The sequence below is a fragment of the Eretmochelys imbricata genome, chromosome 9 (genome assembly GCF_965152235.1).
Source record: "Eretmochelys imbricata isolate rEreImb1 chromosome 9, rEreImb1.hap1, whole genome shotgun sequence".
Classification (NCBI taxonomy): domain Eukaryota; kingdom Metazoa; phylum Chordata; order Testudines; family Cheloniidae; genus Eretmochelys; species Eretmochelys imbricata.
Window position 1 is genome coordinate 52,161,886 of NC_135580.1, and position 16,584 is coordinate 52,178,469.

Below are 16,584 nucleotides of genomic sequence, written 5' to 3' on the forward strand. Positions count from 1 at the left end.
CCGCCACTTTTGGAGCGCCAGAAGTGAAGTTCCATAGAAGTGATGGGGCCATGGCCCCCCCTGTTTAGGGAAGGGGGTGGGGAGGAGAGAGTCGAGGGCAGAGGGGGTTGGGGGGAAGGGGTGGAGAGAAGAAAGCGTTGGGCAGGCAGGGCCTCGGGACAGAGGGTGGGAAGAGGCAGAGTGGGGGTAGGGCCTCGGGGGCAGGGTCATGGTTCAAGTGCCAGTGGCCTCCCCCCTTCTAGGTTGCTTCTGGTGCTTGAGTGTGAGCCTCCCCAAATGGAAGACTCATCTTGCCTATGAATGTTGTGATAAGCATATGTAGGACCCATGGATCTTGAAAGGGGTGTTGTGGGGGGTAACAGTCATTGTAGCAGTGGAGATATGTCTGCAGGTTTTTCTGAAAGGGTCTGGTGCCACTTTGAGTTGGTGTGTCCTGGTCTGTGGGGAGCTGGCTTCTGATGAGGAGGTTGGGAGGTTGTTTGAAGGCCATAAGTGGGGGTACAGGAAAGATTTCTTTCAGGATGAGGTTCCCATCAAGTATGGGTTGTAGTTGTTTGGTGATATCCCGTATGGGTTCCAGGGTGGGGCACTAGGTGACAGATAGGGGTGTGCGGTTGGAGGGGATTTTATTTCTGTATTGAAGCACATTCTCTCAGGGTATTTGGGTGGCCCATTCTATGATACGATCTTCTTCTCTAGTTGATTTCAGAGTAACAGCCGTGTTAGTCTGTATTCGCAAAAAGAAAAGGAGTACTTGTGGCACCTTAGAGACTAACCAATTTATTTGAGCATGAGCTTTCGTGAGCTACAGCTCACTTCATCGGATGCATACCGTGGAAACTGCGGAATCACCTGATCAACATCCTCTACAGCAAACAGGGAAAGATTAAGAATGAGCTCTCAAAAATGGATACTCTCATAAAAAACCAACCTTCCACACAAACTTCCTCGTGGCTGGATTTTACTAAAACTAGACAAGCCATTTACAAAGCACACTTTGCTTCTCTACAAAAGAAAAAGGACACTAAACTTTCTAAACTACTACATGCTACAAGGGGCCACAGCAATGGTTCCCTCAACCCACCTAGCAATATTGTTAACCTATCCAACTATACTCTCAGCCCAGCAGAAGCAGCTGTTCTATCTCGGGGCCTCTCCTTTTGCCCCTCCACCCCCACGAACATGATACAGTTCTGTGGTGACCTAGAATCCTATTTTCGACGTCTCCGACTCAAGGAATATTTCCAAAATACCTCTGAACAACATACTAATCCACAGAGGTCTCCCTACCAACACTACAGAAAGAAGGATTCTAGGTGGACTCCTCCTGAAGGTCGAAACAGCAGACTGGACTTCTACATAGAGTGCTTCCGCCGACGTGCACGGGCTGAAATTGTGGAAAAGCAGCATCACTTGCCCCATAACCTCAGCCATGCGGAACGCAATGCCATCCACAGCCTCAGAAACAACTCTGACATCATAATCAAAAAGGCTGACAAAGGAGGTGCCGTTGTCATCATGAATAGGTTGGAATATGAACAAGAGGCTGCTCGGCAGCTCTCCAACACGAGTTTCTACAAGCCATTACCCTATGATCCCACTGAGAGTTACCAAAAGCAACTACAGCATTTGCTCAAGAAACTTCCTGAAAAAGCACAAGATCAAATCCGCACAGACACACCCCTGGAACCCCGACCTGGGATATTCTATCTACTACCCAAGATCCATAAACCTGGAAATCCTGGGCACCCCATCATTTCAGGCATTGGCACCCTGACAGCAGGATTGTCTGGCTATGTAGACTCCCTCCTCAGGCCCTACGCTACCAGCACTCCCAGCTACCTTCGAGACACCACTGACTTCCTGAGGAAACTTCAATCCATCGGTGATCTTCCTGATAACACCATCCTGGCCACTATGGATGTAGGAGCCCTCTACACCAACATTCCACACAAAGATGGACTACAAGCCATCAGGAACACTATCCCCGATAATGTCACGGCTAACCTGGTGGCTGAACTTTGTGACTTTGTCCTTACCCATAACTATTTCACATTTGGGGACAATGTATACCTTCAGATCAGCGGCACTGCTATGGGTACCCGCATGGCCCCACAGTATGCCATAATTTTTATGGCTGATTTAGAACAACGCTTCCTCAGCTCTCGTCCCCTACAGCCCCTACTCTACTTGCGCTATATTGATGACATCTTCATCATCTGGACCCATGGAAAAGAAGCCCTTGAGGAATTCCACCATGATTTCAACAATTTCCATCCCACCACCAACCTCAGCCTGGTCCAGTCCACACAAGAGATCCACTTCCTGGACACTACAGTGCTAATAAACAATGGTCACATAAACACCACCCTATACCGGAAACCTACTGACCGCTATTCCTACCTGCATGCCTTCAGCTTTCACCCTGACCACACCACACGATCCATCGTCTACAGCCAAGCTCTGCGATACAACCGCATTTGCGCCAACCCCTCAGACAGAGACAAACACCTACAAGATCTCTGTCAAGCTTTCTTACAACTACAATACCCACCTGCAGAAGTAAAGAAACAGATTGATAGAGCCAGAAGAGTTCCCAGAAGTTACCTACTACAGGACAGGCCTAACAAAGAAAATAACAGAACGCCACTAGCCGTCACCTTCAGCCCCCAACTAAAACCCCTCCAACGCATTATTAGGGATCTACAACCTATCCTAAAGGATGACCCAACACTCTCACAAATCTTGGGAGACAGGCCAGTCCTTGCCTACAGACAGCCCCGCAACCTGAAGCAAATACTCACCAACAACCACATACCACACAACAGAACCACTAACCCAGGAACTTATCCTTGCAACAAAGCCCGTTGCCAATTGTGCCCACATATCTATTCAGGGGACACCATCACAGGGCCTAATAACATCAGCCACACTATCAGAGGCTCGTTCACCTGCACATCCACCAATGTGATATATGCCATCATGTGCCAGCAATGTCCCTCTGCCATGTACATTGGTCAAACTGGACAGTCTCTACGTAAAAGAATAAATGGACACAAATCAGATGTCAAGAATTATAACATTCATAAACCAATTGGAGAATACTTCAATCTCTCTGGTCACGCAATCACAGACATGAAGGTCGCTATCTTAAAACAAAAAAACTTCAAATCCAGACTCCAGCGAGAAACTGCTGAATTGGAATTCATTTGCAAATTGGATACTATTAATTTAGGCTTAAATAGAGACTGGGAGTGGCTAAGTCATTATGCAAGGTAGCCTATTTCCTCTTGTTTTTTCCTACCCCCCCCCCCCAGATGTTCTGGTTTAACTTGGATTTAAACTTGGAGAGTGGTCAGTTTGGATGAGCTATTACCAGCAGGAGAGTGAGTTTGTGTGTGTATGGGGGTGGGTTTTTGGAGGGGGGTGAGGGAGTGAGAGAACCTGGATTTGTGCAGGAAATGGCCCAACTTGATTATCATGCACATTGTGTAAAGAGTTGTCACTTTGGATGGGCTATCACCAGCAGGAGAGTGAATTTGTTTGGGGGGGTGGAGGGTGAGAAAACCTGGATTTGTGCTGGAAATGGCCTAACCTGATGATCACTTTAGATAAGCTATTACCAGCAGGACAGTGGGGTGGGAGGAGGTATTGTTTCATATTCTCTGTGTATATATAAAGTCTGCTGCAGTTTCCACGGTATGCATCCGATGAAGTGAGCTGTAGCTCACGAAAGCTCATGCTCAAATAAATTGGTTAGTCTCTAAGGTGCCACAAGTACTCCTTTTCTTTTTTCTCTGGTTGAGTTTCCTTGTTTGGTGAAGGCAGTTTTAAAGTGTTTTAAGATATTAAAGGTGTATATCCAGGACTTTCTTCTTGGAGCATATTCTGTGATATCTGAAAGTCTGGCTATAGATAGCAGATTTCTTGGTGCATTTGGAGTGGTTTCTTGGTGCATTTGGAGTGGTTACTGGATCTATGAAGGTAGGATTTCCCTACACCCTCCCTGAATTTCCCCAACATCCCCCACCCGCAGTTTTGTGAACTAGTTACATGCAGTGTTGCCAATTTAGGGAATGTTTAGAAATTTGGATTGAAATTGAAACATTAATACACACTTTAAAAGCATACAAAGTGTATGCTAAAATACATGTATCTGAAAAAGTATAATAGATTTGAAAAGTATGAACATAAACTAGCTTACAGAATATCAGGGATCTCAGGAGGTTATCTAATCCAACCCCCTGCTCCAAGCAGGACCAATCCCCCATTTTTTCCCTGATCCCTAAATGGCCCCCTCAAGGATTGAACTCATAACCCTGAGTTTAGCAGGCCAATGCTCAAACCACTGAGCTATCCCTCCCCCTGAAACCTACATTTGGATCAATCAGACAGCTATACATTGAAAAAGTATTGGAAGAAGCAAAGACTTCAGTCCAGAAGTTGACTAATGAAAGCATTTATATTGAATCCTTAAGTGAAGAGGACAAGAAGTGTTTGTTAAGACAACTGAAAAAGTACACAGACTTCATTCTTAAATATCTGCAACAACGACTTCTAGATTCTACTCAACCTCTATGTAGCTTTTACAGATCCCTGTCTTATAAAACACCGACAGTTGAGTGAAGTGAGGCATTACCAGCAATGGGGCTGCCATGTGCTCAGGACAGAATAGAGAATTTGAATAGAGAGTGGAATAGCATACGGCGAATGAATGAAGATTTGACTTCAACTTCTTTTTTATCATCACTAGTGGCTTGACCCAATCTTTGTGCTATGTTTCCTGGGATGAAAGAAGTAGGAATTCATCTCTTGTCACTCCCAGTCACAACAGCTACAGCTGAGCGTTCTTTTTCATCATTGAATAGAATTTTGTGTTCTGAAAGAAGTCGCCTTCTGCCTAATCATGTGAATGAACTAATGAGCAATTGAAGGAATGGAAGTAACAGACACACGAGAAGCCACCAAAGATGAATGCTTGTATTCAAGAAGTTCATTAACAGAGTTGTGCAAAATTATAACAAGAAAGATGTAGATGTAGTGATTCACAGAAGGCTCGAGTAGCCAACTTTAATTTGTGTGATAATTTTAAAACATGAGTTAAATCTAATAAAATGGTCATGAAACATTTTTCAGTTTTTACTATGGTGCCATACAGGCCACCTTCACCCTCAGGGTCTCATCCCTCATCCCCATGGCCCCTCTCCCCCTGTAAATTCGAACACCCCGTCTAATTTCAATTCCTGGGGAAAACACTGCCCTACTGTTTATCTCTCTCCATTCTGAAAACTGACCATTTATTCCTACCTTTGTTTCCTATCTTTTAACCAATTACTGATCCATAAGAGGGCCTTCCCTGTTATCCCATGGCAGCTTACCTTCAGAGCTTTTGGTGATGTGTGATGTTTGCAGGGAGTGGGATTATCTTTATTCCTTCCTGAAACTATATTCTAATACATAATAATTAATGTTTTACAACACATTTTATATTTGCATTTTTAGTGAATAAAGGTGTTTTTCACATCACCTCTCTCTCTGGACCCAAAAACCTTCCTGATGCAAGTTTTGTGGAAACCAGTTAAGTTCTGCTGAATGTTTTGCCTTTGATGAAACAAGGTATTTTGGCAAAAATGTTCCACCCAGCTGTAATTACAGACCTAGTAGAGGTCTGCAGTGTTTCAGAGAGTCTCTTGGGTAGACAAGACCTGACTTTGCCTTGTGAAAAACAAGCAGCAAAGAATTTCTTTATGTCGCTTCCAGGCCTTCTCTTTCCAGGATAAAACAGCAAGGCAGAACACTGGGCCAAACTGATCCCTGTCTAGGTCACCTTTAAATGATGCCTCTCAGCATCTTCATGAAACTGAGCTTGGGCAGCCTGAAGAATGTGATTTGTCCTCAGCTGAGCGCTGGTGTAGAGAAGGTCTTTGTTTCAAACTCTGCATAAGCACAGCAGGCGGCTTCCCCTCCCTGTCCCCCTTAAGAGCTTTACAGTAATTGAGATTTCTCAATAAACAATCTCTCCAATTGGCAACGGTAAACTAGAGAGGTTAGAAACATTAAGGGTAACTTAGAGCAATTGGAAATAGAGAAGGAGAGAGAAGGGGAAACCCATCAAGTGGATTGCAATTTACATTCTCTCTGCAGGGGTCTTGGCACAATGGATCTATTTCCTCTCAATAAATGTCATTGTGCCAAGACACTTCAGATTGTTATCTGCATGTGAAGAATGGGGTGGGATGGGGGAGGCTTTACATTGCTAGGGGAAGTGAAGAATATAGAATACTAAATTAGGTTGCCTTGCAGCATCCGAAGGGAAATTGGTCGCTTGGAAGCATGATCCCTTAGAAAAAGTCAGCGGTGTAAAGGCTTGCCTCTGAAAGGAGAGCAGGACCAGAGCTAGCCAAAAAATGGGACATAGCATTGGTGAAAATATGCATGAACATTTCATCCTTTTTTTCCCATGGAAATGTTTAATTGAGTTTAATTGACACTGAGTTTCACTGTTTCCTGACCAGCCCTCTATAACTGGGATGAACATTTATTCCAGAATTTTTCTTAGAAGTGGAATGTTTTATGAAAAAAAGGGAATCACTGGCTGAAATTCTATGACCTATCATATGGAAAAGGTCAGGCTAGATTATCATACTGGACCCATCTGGCCTTAAAACCTGTGGACTTGATCCTCAGGAATTTTAAATTGTTGTAGCTGCATTGATTTTAGAGGAGCCATATTGACTCATGCCAGGTGAGGACCTGAACCTGTCAATCATAGGGTTTGTATAGCATGTACTGCTCTGAGAGACAAAGCACATGTGATTATGAGACCTCTTTTTTTTGCCTCTGTCTTCACTAACAAGGTCAGCTCCCAGACTGCTGCGCTGGGCATCACAAAATGGGGAAGAGATGGCCAGCCCTCTGTGGAGATAGAGGTGGTTAGGGACTATTTAGAAAAGCTGGATGTGCACAAGTCCATGGGGCCGGACGAGTTGCATCCGAGAGTGCTGAAGGAATTGGCGGCTGTGATTGCAGAGCCATTGGCCATTATCTTTGAAAACTCGTGGCGAACCGGGGAAGTCCCGGATGACTGGAGAAAGGCTAATGTAGTGCCAATCTTTAAAAAAGGGAAGAAGGAGGATCCTGGGAACTACAGGCCAGTCAGCCTCACCTCAGTCCCTGGAAAAATCATGGAGCAGGTCCTCAAAGAATCAATCCTGATGCACTTGCATGAGAGGAAAGTGATCAGGAACAGCCAGCATGGATTCACCAAGGGAAGGTCATGCCTGACTAATCTAATCGCCTTTTATGATGAGATTACTGGTTCTGTGGATGAAGGGAAAGCAGTGGATGTATTGTTTCTTGACTTTAGCAAAGCTTTTGACACGGTCTCCCACAGTATTCTTGTCAGCAAGTTAAGGAAGTATGGGCTGGATGAATGCACTATAAGGTGGGTAGAAAGCTGGCTAGATTCTCGGGCTCAACGGGTAGTGATCAATGGCTCCATGTCTAGTTGGCAGCCGGTATCAAGTGGAGTGCCCCAAGGGTCGGTCCTGGGGCCGGTTTTGTTCAATATCTTCATAAATGATCTGGAGGATGGTGTGGATTGCACTCTCAGCAAATTTGTGGATGATACTAAACTGGGAGGAGTGGTAGATACGCTGGAGGGGAGGGATAGGATACAGAAGGACCTAGACAAATTGGAGGATTGGGCCAAAAGAAATCTGATGAGGTTCAATAAGGATAAGTGCAGGGTCCTGCACTTAGGACGGAAGAATCCAATGCACCGCTACAGACTAGGGACCGAATGGCTAGGCAGCAGTTCTGCGGAAAAGGACCTAGGGGTGACAGTGGACGAGAAGCTGGATATGAGTCAGCAGTGTGCCCTTGTTGCCAAGAAGGCCAATGGCATTTTGGGATGTATAAGTAGGGGCATAACGAGCAGATCGAGGGACGTGATCGTTCCCCTCTATTCGACATTGGTGAGGCCTCATCTGGAGTACTGTGTCCAGTTTTGGGCCCCACACTACAAGAAGGATGTGGATAAATTGGAGAGAGTCCAGCGAAGGGCAACAAAAATGATTAGGGGTCTAGAACACATGACTTATGAGGAGAGGCTGAGGGAGCTGGGATTGTTTAGCCTGTAGAAGAGAAGAATGAGGGGGGATTTGATAGCTGCTTTCAACTACCTGAAAGGGGGTTCCAAAGAGGATGGCTCTAGACTGTTCTCAATGGTAGCAGATGACAGAACGAGGAGTAATGGTCTCAAGTTGCAGTGGGGGAGGTTTAGATTGGATATTAGGAAAACCTTTTTCACTAAGAGGGTGGTGAAACACTGGAATGCGTTACCTAGGGAGGTGGTAGAATCTCCTTCCTTAGAGGTTTTTAAGGTCAGGCTTGACAAAGCCTTGGCTGGGATGATTTAACTGGGAATTGGTCCTGCTTCGAGCAGGGGGTTGGACTAGATGACCTTCAGGGGTCCCTTCCAACCCTGATATTCTATGATTCTATGATTCTATGGAGAATACACTGCTACCAAACCGACCTTATGTCATGACACACATGCAACCTTCCGGCAGGGTGGTTAATGGCAGCAATAAGGACTGGGTTCAATAACTAAACCAGCTCGATCCTTCACCCAGAAACCTGGGAAAACTAAACACACTCTCCCTGGGTGCCCTTCACAGGCAAACTGTATAAACTGGACAATCTGAACTTGGGTAAAAGGAACACAATCGTAACTTGGGAAAACAAACCAACAAACAAAACAAAGGTAAAATACTCCCCACCCTCCTCCTTCCAGTAATATTGGCAGCAATCTGACTAACTTGCCTCCCATCTGCTGGTGAGAATGTTCCACAGGCGACAGCGCTGTGGCCACAGCACCCTTCCCATCCACCAAAGCCCACTCAAGTGTCTCTCTGCAGATCAGATTCTGTCCCAAGGGAACTGCTTGTCTGGTCCTCCCTGGAGGCACCACCTACTACCCAAGCTAGTGATTCAGGTTCATTAAAGCAGTGAGTAGGCAGAGGCTCACTAAAGTCAACTCTGTTCTGCTGCTGACCCCTGCATTGTTGTCACTCCCATCAAGGTCCGTGCAGGACAGATCAAGACAAGAACTCTTTCCCCATTCTCAGCCTCTCTGGGAACCCCACCCCCCAACAATCGTTCATGTGTAGTTATGGTGACTCCCTGAGTGTTACTAGAGGAATTGTGGGTAGGTGGCCTATGCAAAGGAAGCTCTCCATAGCAGCACTTTTCTCTTCTCACCAAGAGAGGGAGTAGAGAGCTCTTTCCCCCTCTGGAGCTTCTGGCCATAGGGCTAACAACAGATAATTCCAATACATTTCTTAAGACATAACAATATGAAAATTTGTATTTTTCCACCGGGTCATGAGAGGATAACAGTACTCCAGCGAGTGTGTAAGATGGGTGGGTAGACGGGAAAGAGAACTGGGAACTAGGGGAGGAGAAGGGAAGGACAAAGAAACACATGTGATCAGTTAACTGAGGGCCAGATACAAATCTTAGTTACAATGTGTAAATCTGGAGTAACTCCACTAGATTTACATCAGAGTCATGGAGATGGGAGCCAAGCCCAGAGGAAGCAATTACCACAGACATTACATGTGCCCAGCTCACCACTGCTCTCATCTTTGTCTCAGCGTTCCTCTCTGCCAACCAAATAGCGGTCCCTCGCAGGTTATTTGGCTGCCTCGCAATTCCACAGTATCTTTCCCTCCCCTTCCCTTTGCTCTGTCCAAGACAGGAATGCAATTGCAACTCTAACAAATGTGCAATCTACATCTCACAGGGCCAGACAGAATATTGATCAGTCAGGAACCCAAGCAAAGCTGAGGGGAAGGGTGGAGGAACCCAAGCAGAGCTGACCTGGAAAGGGGGAGAGGGAGTAAAAAGAAAAAATAACTTGTGCTAAGCTGAATTAGCAAAAACACTCACCTAAGCCATGCTTAACTGGCTATCCTGCTATCCATACCCATGCCAGGGGGTTACCCATATATGTAATTTATATGCTGCTGAAAGAAGCATGCAACTTAGCTATACCTTGTAATAGAGCTGATCCAAATTGTTCTGAAAAATTTTCAAAGACAAGAAGACCCTTGTGTGAGACACAAGTTGAGTGTGTCTCACGTATTTATGTTTTCACTCATTCAGGAAAGGAGTCAGGAAGACACTGCATGACAATGTGTCACAGCCTGTGCCCAATCAAAATGTACACGGTGGCAAACAGAATCAAACTAATTTTGAAAAACGGGGTGGGGAGGCGAAAGCGTGATTTTTTTTCCAGTCCACAAGGCATGGCAGCGAATTGTCCTGGGTTTTGGTTGCATTCAAGCAACGTTTGGTCTATATCTTTCTGTGTTAGCCTCAGGAGAGTGATATCATTCATTGTTACCTGGTTGAAATAGGGGAATTTTTGTAAGGGAACAGTAAAAGGACCCTGTTCATACTGGACTGTTTGCGCTTGGCTAAAAGGGATCATCCCAGAGAATAGCCACGTGGAGGGGGAGGGGTGAAGGGATCATCCCGAAGAATAGCCACGCGGAGGGGTGGGGAGAGGTGTGTGCTGCACATCCACCCGAAAACCACAGCCCCTCCTTTTAAATGTGAAACCCAACCCATTGCTTGCTCTGGGAAAGGAGGACGCTGCAGTTTGAAACTATTCCCACATGTTATGAAGGTGTAAGAAGCCAATCCTGCATACCAAAGGGCTTACCATGGCTGCCTGGAAACCAAATTCAGTTGCCCAGCTGTGTGTGTGTGATATGTCACCATACCAGCAGGCACACAATATAAAAGGCAAAATGCGACCTTGTACCTAAAGCACATGTGTTGTCTGCTGTGAATTGCTTGATTCACTGTGAAAGAGTCTCCCTTTTGTTCTCAGAAATGTATCATCTTAAATTTTACTCTCCCCTTTTATCTCCCCCCGCAGGTGCAAATGTTTCTGCTCTCCCTATCATCTCCGTCCCTGAGGTTATTGCAGATTAGAAGGCGAAAAAAATGCACTTGTGATGATATGTTTGCCGAGCTCATGCAGTCCTCTCGCACTGATAAGGCACAGCTGAATGCATGGAGGCATTCAGTGGCAAAGGCCAGGAAAGAATTAAGTGAGCACAAAGAGTGGAGGCAGGACGCGATGCTGAGGCTAATGGGGGAGAAAACCGGACAAGATGAAGTGTCTGTTGGGGGAGCAAACGGACATGATGAAGTATCTGTTGGAGCTGCAGGAAAGCCAATAAGAGCACAGACCCCCGCTGCATCCACTGTATAACCACAAGTCCTCCTCCCCAAGTTCCATATCCGCCTCACCCAGACGCCCAAGAACGTGGTGGGAGAGGCTCCGGGCACCCAGCCACTCCACTCCAGAGGATGGCCCAAGCAACAGAAGGCTGTCATTCAAACAGTTTGATTGTTAGTGTGACTACAATAAACAATGTGGCCTTTTCCTTTCCTCCTCCCCCACCCCACCCGGGCTACCTTGTCTGTTATCTCATTAAAAAAAAAAATAAAGAAAGAATGCATGGTTTCAAAACAATAGTTACTTTATTTCCAAGGGGGGAGGGTGGTTGGCTTACAGGGAATTAAAATCAACAAAAGGGGCAGTTTGCATCAAGGAGAAACACACACAACTGTCACACTAAAGCCTGGCCAGTCATGAAACTGGTTTTCAAAGCCTCTCTGATGTGCAGCATGCCTAGCTGTGCTCTTCTAATCGCCCTGGGGTCTGGCTGCTCAAAATCAAACACCAGGTGATTTGCTTCAACTTCCCACCCTGCCATAAACGTCTCCCCTTTACTCTTACAGATATTACGGAGCACACAGCAAGCAGCAATAACAATGGGAATGTTGGTTGCGCTGAGATCTGACCTAGCCAGCAAACAGCACCAGCAAGCTTTTAAACGTCCAAATGCACATTCTACCACAATTCTGCACTTCCTCAGCCTATAGTTGAACTGCTCCTTACTACTGTCCAGGCTGCCTGTGTAAGGCTTCATGAGCCATGGGAGCAAGGGGTAGGCTGGGTCCCCAAGGATAACTATAGGCATTTCAACATCCCCAACAGTAGTTTTCTGGTCTGGGAAGTAAGTCCCTTCTTGCAGCTGCTCGAACAGCCTGGAGTTCCTAAATATGCGAGCGTCATGCATCTTTCCCGGCCATCCCATGTTGATGTTGGTGAAATGTCCCTTGTGATCCACCAGTGCTTGCAGCACCATTGAGAAGTACCCCTTGCGGTTTATGTACTGGTTGGCAAGGTGGTCCGGTGCCAAGATGGAGATATGCTTTCCGTCTATCGCCCCCCTACAGTTAGGGAACCCCATTGCAGCAAAGCCATCCAGTATGACCTGCACATTTCCCAGAATCACTACCCTTGATAACAGAACATCAATGATTGCATTGGCTACTTGGATCACAGCAACCCCCACAGTAGACTTGCCCACTCCAAACTGATTCCCGACTGATCGGTAGCAGTCAGGTATTGCAAGCTTCCACAGGGCTATCGCCACTCACTTCTCAACTGTGAGGCAGCTCTCATCTTGGTAATCCTGTGCTTCAGAGTGGGGGAAAGCAACTCACAGAGTTCCAGGAAAGTGGCCTTACTATGCAAAAGTTTCGCAGCCACTGTGAATCATCTCATACCTGCAACACTGTGCAGTCCCACCAGTCTGTGCTTGTTTGCCTGGCCCAGAATCGGCGTTCCACTGTATCAACCAGCCCCACTGCCACCATGATGTCCCAATTGCCACAGCCTGTGCTTTCAGGAACATCTGTGTCCATGTCCTCATCAAAATCCTCCTCGGTCTGGCGTCTCTTACCCCGTTTCTGCATTATATAGTCCAGGATAATGCGTGAGGTGTTTACAATGTCACAACAGCAGCAGTGATGGTTAGCTGAGCAGTCTCCATGCTTGCCATGGTATGGAGTCTGCAGGGGTAACCCAGAAAAAAAGGCGTGAAATGATTGTCTGTCGTTGCTTTCACAGAGGGAGGGGTGACTGATGACATGTACCCAAAACCACACGTGACAATGTTTTTGCCCCATCAGGCATTGGGCGCTTAACCCAAAATTCCAGTGGGCAGAGGAGACTGCGGGAAACGTGGGATACCTACCCACAGTGCACCGCTCCGTAAGTCGATGCTAGCCACGGTAGTGAGGACGCACTCCATCGGCTTAACACGCTGGTGGGGACATACACAATCGACTGTATAAAATTGATTTCTAAAAATTGACTTCTATAAAATTGACCTAATTTCGTAGTGTAGACGTACCCTAAGAAGAGGAACATTTAGGCTGAATCTCAAGAAAGATTTCCCGACAGCAGGATGTGACCTAAGTTCTCTGTGAGTTGTATGGCTGCGCAGTGCCGCACAGGTTTCTCAGGGCTGCAGTGGGGAGAGATTCCTCTCCCCCAGCCCCGGACCTGACCCAGCCCAGGCATGGACCTATCGTGGCTGGGGGAGACTTGTCCCTCCCCCAGCCCTAACTGAAACTGTCCCAGACCTGCTGCGGCCGTAGGACGGGCACCTATCCCGCAGCTCCAGCCCCAGAGCTGCTGCAGTGAGGAGAGGTGCTCCTCCCCCTCAGCCCAGGTGCTCCTGCAGAGATAGCTGGGGGGAGTTATTTCTCCCCGTTGCAGTCCCAAGGCAGCCTGCACCCCAAACCCTTCATCCCCAGCCCCACCCCAGAGCCCACACCCCAAGCCGGAGCCCTCACCCTCCCACACACACCCCAATCCTCTGCCCCAGTCCGTAGTCCCCTCCCACACTCCAAACCCCTCGGCCCCACCCTGCTACATGAATTTTGTTATGTGCACCAATATGGAGGTGAATATTCATGGAATATAGTTTATATGTGGAATATACTCACATTTAGTATTTTAAGGGGAAAAAATGTGTCAATTATAAACATTCAGAACTTTTTGGCAAGTCTCTAGACATGAGTAAATGTTAGAGAGTGACTGGCCCCTTTAAGTGGTATCAGGGTCCAGTACACCTGTGACTGATCACCTGCTGCCCAGTGGGGCTTAAGGAAGGTCAGCTAGGCCTTGTAAAAGACTAAGCTGTTGCAGAGATTTGCTGTTCCCTGAACAGGATACTTTTGGAGGAGACAGGGACAAGGGTTTGGACTTGACAGCCTGAGCCCTGAATTCCAGCTAGGAAGGGTTGGGAGTGGGAGTGGGAGTGGAAGGATTGTTTTTGTTACTAAACCAGCTCTATGCAGCGTGGTGGTAGCCGTGAGAAAGACTGCGTGGAGTTCCTAAGGGATCCTGGAGAGGGAAAACAGGCAGGGTGCTGCAGGAAGCAACTGACACAGTAAAGTAAAAGCATTACATCAGCTAAGGAACGGCTTGAGATCAGGCAGAAGTTCCATGATGTCATCTGCATAGTCAAAATTCAGCACCAAAGGAGCATGTTGCATGAAAAACATCACCACTGGAAGCCGTGTTGCTGCTGAAACTTCATATCTGGGAAGAGAATACAAACGGAGGAGGGATCCATTCATTCCTTGGGATTTAAGTTACACTACAACTTACCTATAGAACTATCTAAAGCATTAAATTAATCCTCCGAGCACCCCTGTGCGGTAGTGATGTGCTGTCATCTCCATTTTATAAATGGGGAACCAAGATCCAGATCCTCACAGGTATTTATGCACTCAACTCCCACTGAAATCAATCAGAGGTAGGCATCTAAATCGTTTACAGGATCTGGGCCTAAGCGGCTTGCCTAAGGCCACGTAGGAAGTAGGTGGCAGGCCAGGGAATTAACCCCAAGTCTTCTGAATGCTCAGTGAACATCCTCTGCCTGAGTTATGACACTGCAATTAATGATGCTTGTACTCAAGAACTGGGAGTTCTTTGAAAAGATGAGAGATGCCCTTGGTCCAGCTGCAAGAGACTGGGGTCATGGCAGACTTTTCTGCTTCATGGTATTGTTGATGTAAGCTATATGGCAATGCATCTGCTAATGTTTCCATTAGCCACTGTTGAATTCTGGAATGTCTTTGTCTTTGCAGTCACTGACCCAAGCCATGCTGAGGCTGCAGCTCTCATCAACAGAATTAATTGGGTGTGAACACCTCCTGGGTAAACACTGCACTGCTGCAAATACTGAACATTAGAGCAGGATTCTCTTTCCACGGCCTGGGGCAGCTGCATTGTCTAGTAGGCTCTGGACTCAACCAGTGGCTGTGCAGAAGTCTCTGACTGGCACAAGGACTGACCAAGCAACGGGAAACTTGGGGTCCTTTCTCAGTTCTGCCACCAGCCTGCCGTGTGCCTTTGGATAAGTCCTAACTTCTCTTTGCCTCAGTTTGTTCATCTGTAAAATGAGAAGAACTGTAACAATTCCTACCTTTGACATGTGTTTCATCAGTGCTTAAGCAATTAAAAACTACAGAAAACAAACTCCATAGTCCTGCTCCTGCTCATTAACAAGCAAAAATCGATAATATTTAGTCCTGCCATAAAAGTGCAGGGGACTGGACTAGATGATCTTATGAGGTCCCTTCCACTCCTATGATTCTATGAAAATACAAAACAGTGGCCAAGATAGTGACCTCAGAGTCACCCCACTTGTAACCCCCCCCCCCCCCCCCTCACTGGGACATATCCATTTCTAGCAATCTTTTGCTGATGCCCATTTTAATCAGGTGCTTATCAATTTTACATGCCTGCATCCTATCCCCAAGTTGGTCAGTCCAAGAATGAAGAGTTAATGGGATACTTTACTGTTGGTAGATATGGACCTACGGTACAAAATTAGAATCTGGCATTGGATCAGGATATGAGTTTTCCCAAAGCAGACGACACTAACATGCAAAATACATCCAGATGGAGCTTTAAGGGCTTCTAATTAAAAATACATAACTGAATTGAGTGCCCAGTCAAAGGTTTGGCTGTGAGAACAGTCTGCAGCTATGGAGCAGTACCAAGAATGGAGGAGAAAGGGTAAGCAGGCTGACAGCCTCAGAAGTCAATGGGACCCTAAGGTTCTTGGCACATTTGAAAATCAGCCACTTCTTTTGGTGCTTAAAAATGAACTTGGCCTAATTTTAGACCCCCATTTGTGAACATCCTTGTCTCTGTGTTTCTCTCAAGCTCCTTTGAGTCCTCCCTCCCAGAGAAAGGTGCTTTTACTGAGTTGAAAAATGGGTGGTCGGTTTTGGATATTTGTCTTAAAAAGAACTGACTGGACATTTTAAGGTACTGTCTAGGAGAGACTCACAGGAGCTCACAGCAATTAGTGGAATTGACCTGGTTCTACCAAAATAATACTGCAACTAGTAAAGTGTCTGGATTTCTTCAGTGGTGTCCAGACCTCCTTGTCACACATAGAGTGAATGGTCTAGGAAGGACATCTTCAGACCTTTCCGAACACTGCCAGTTGCAACCTGGATTGCACAAAACATACTGCACCAGCCATTTGTGGGCTAGGTTCAAATAACCACAGCTCCTGTTGCGTGGCATCTTCCTCCGCAAATAGCAGTTACTGCAACTCCTTCTCTTCACTTGGGTAACCACACACTCCTGTGCAGCCTGGGCCTGAATGAACTAAGAAGTTTGTA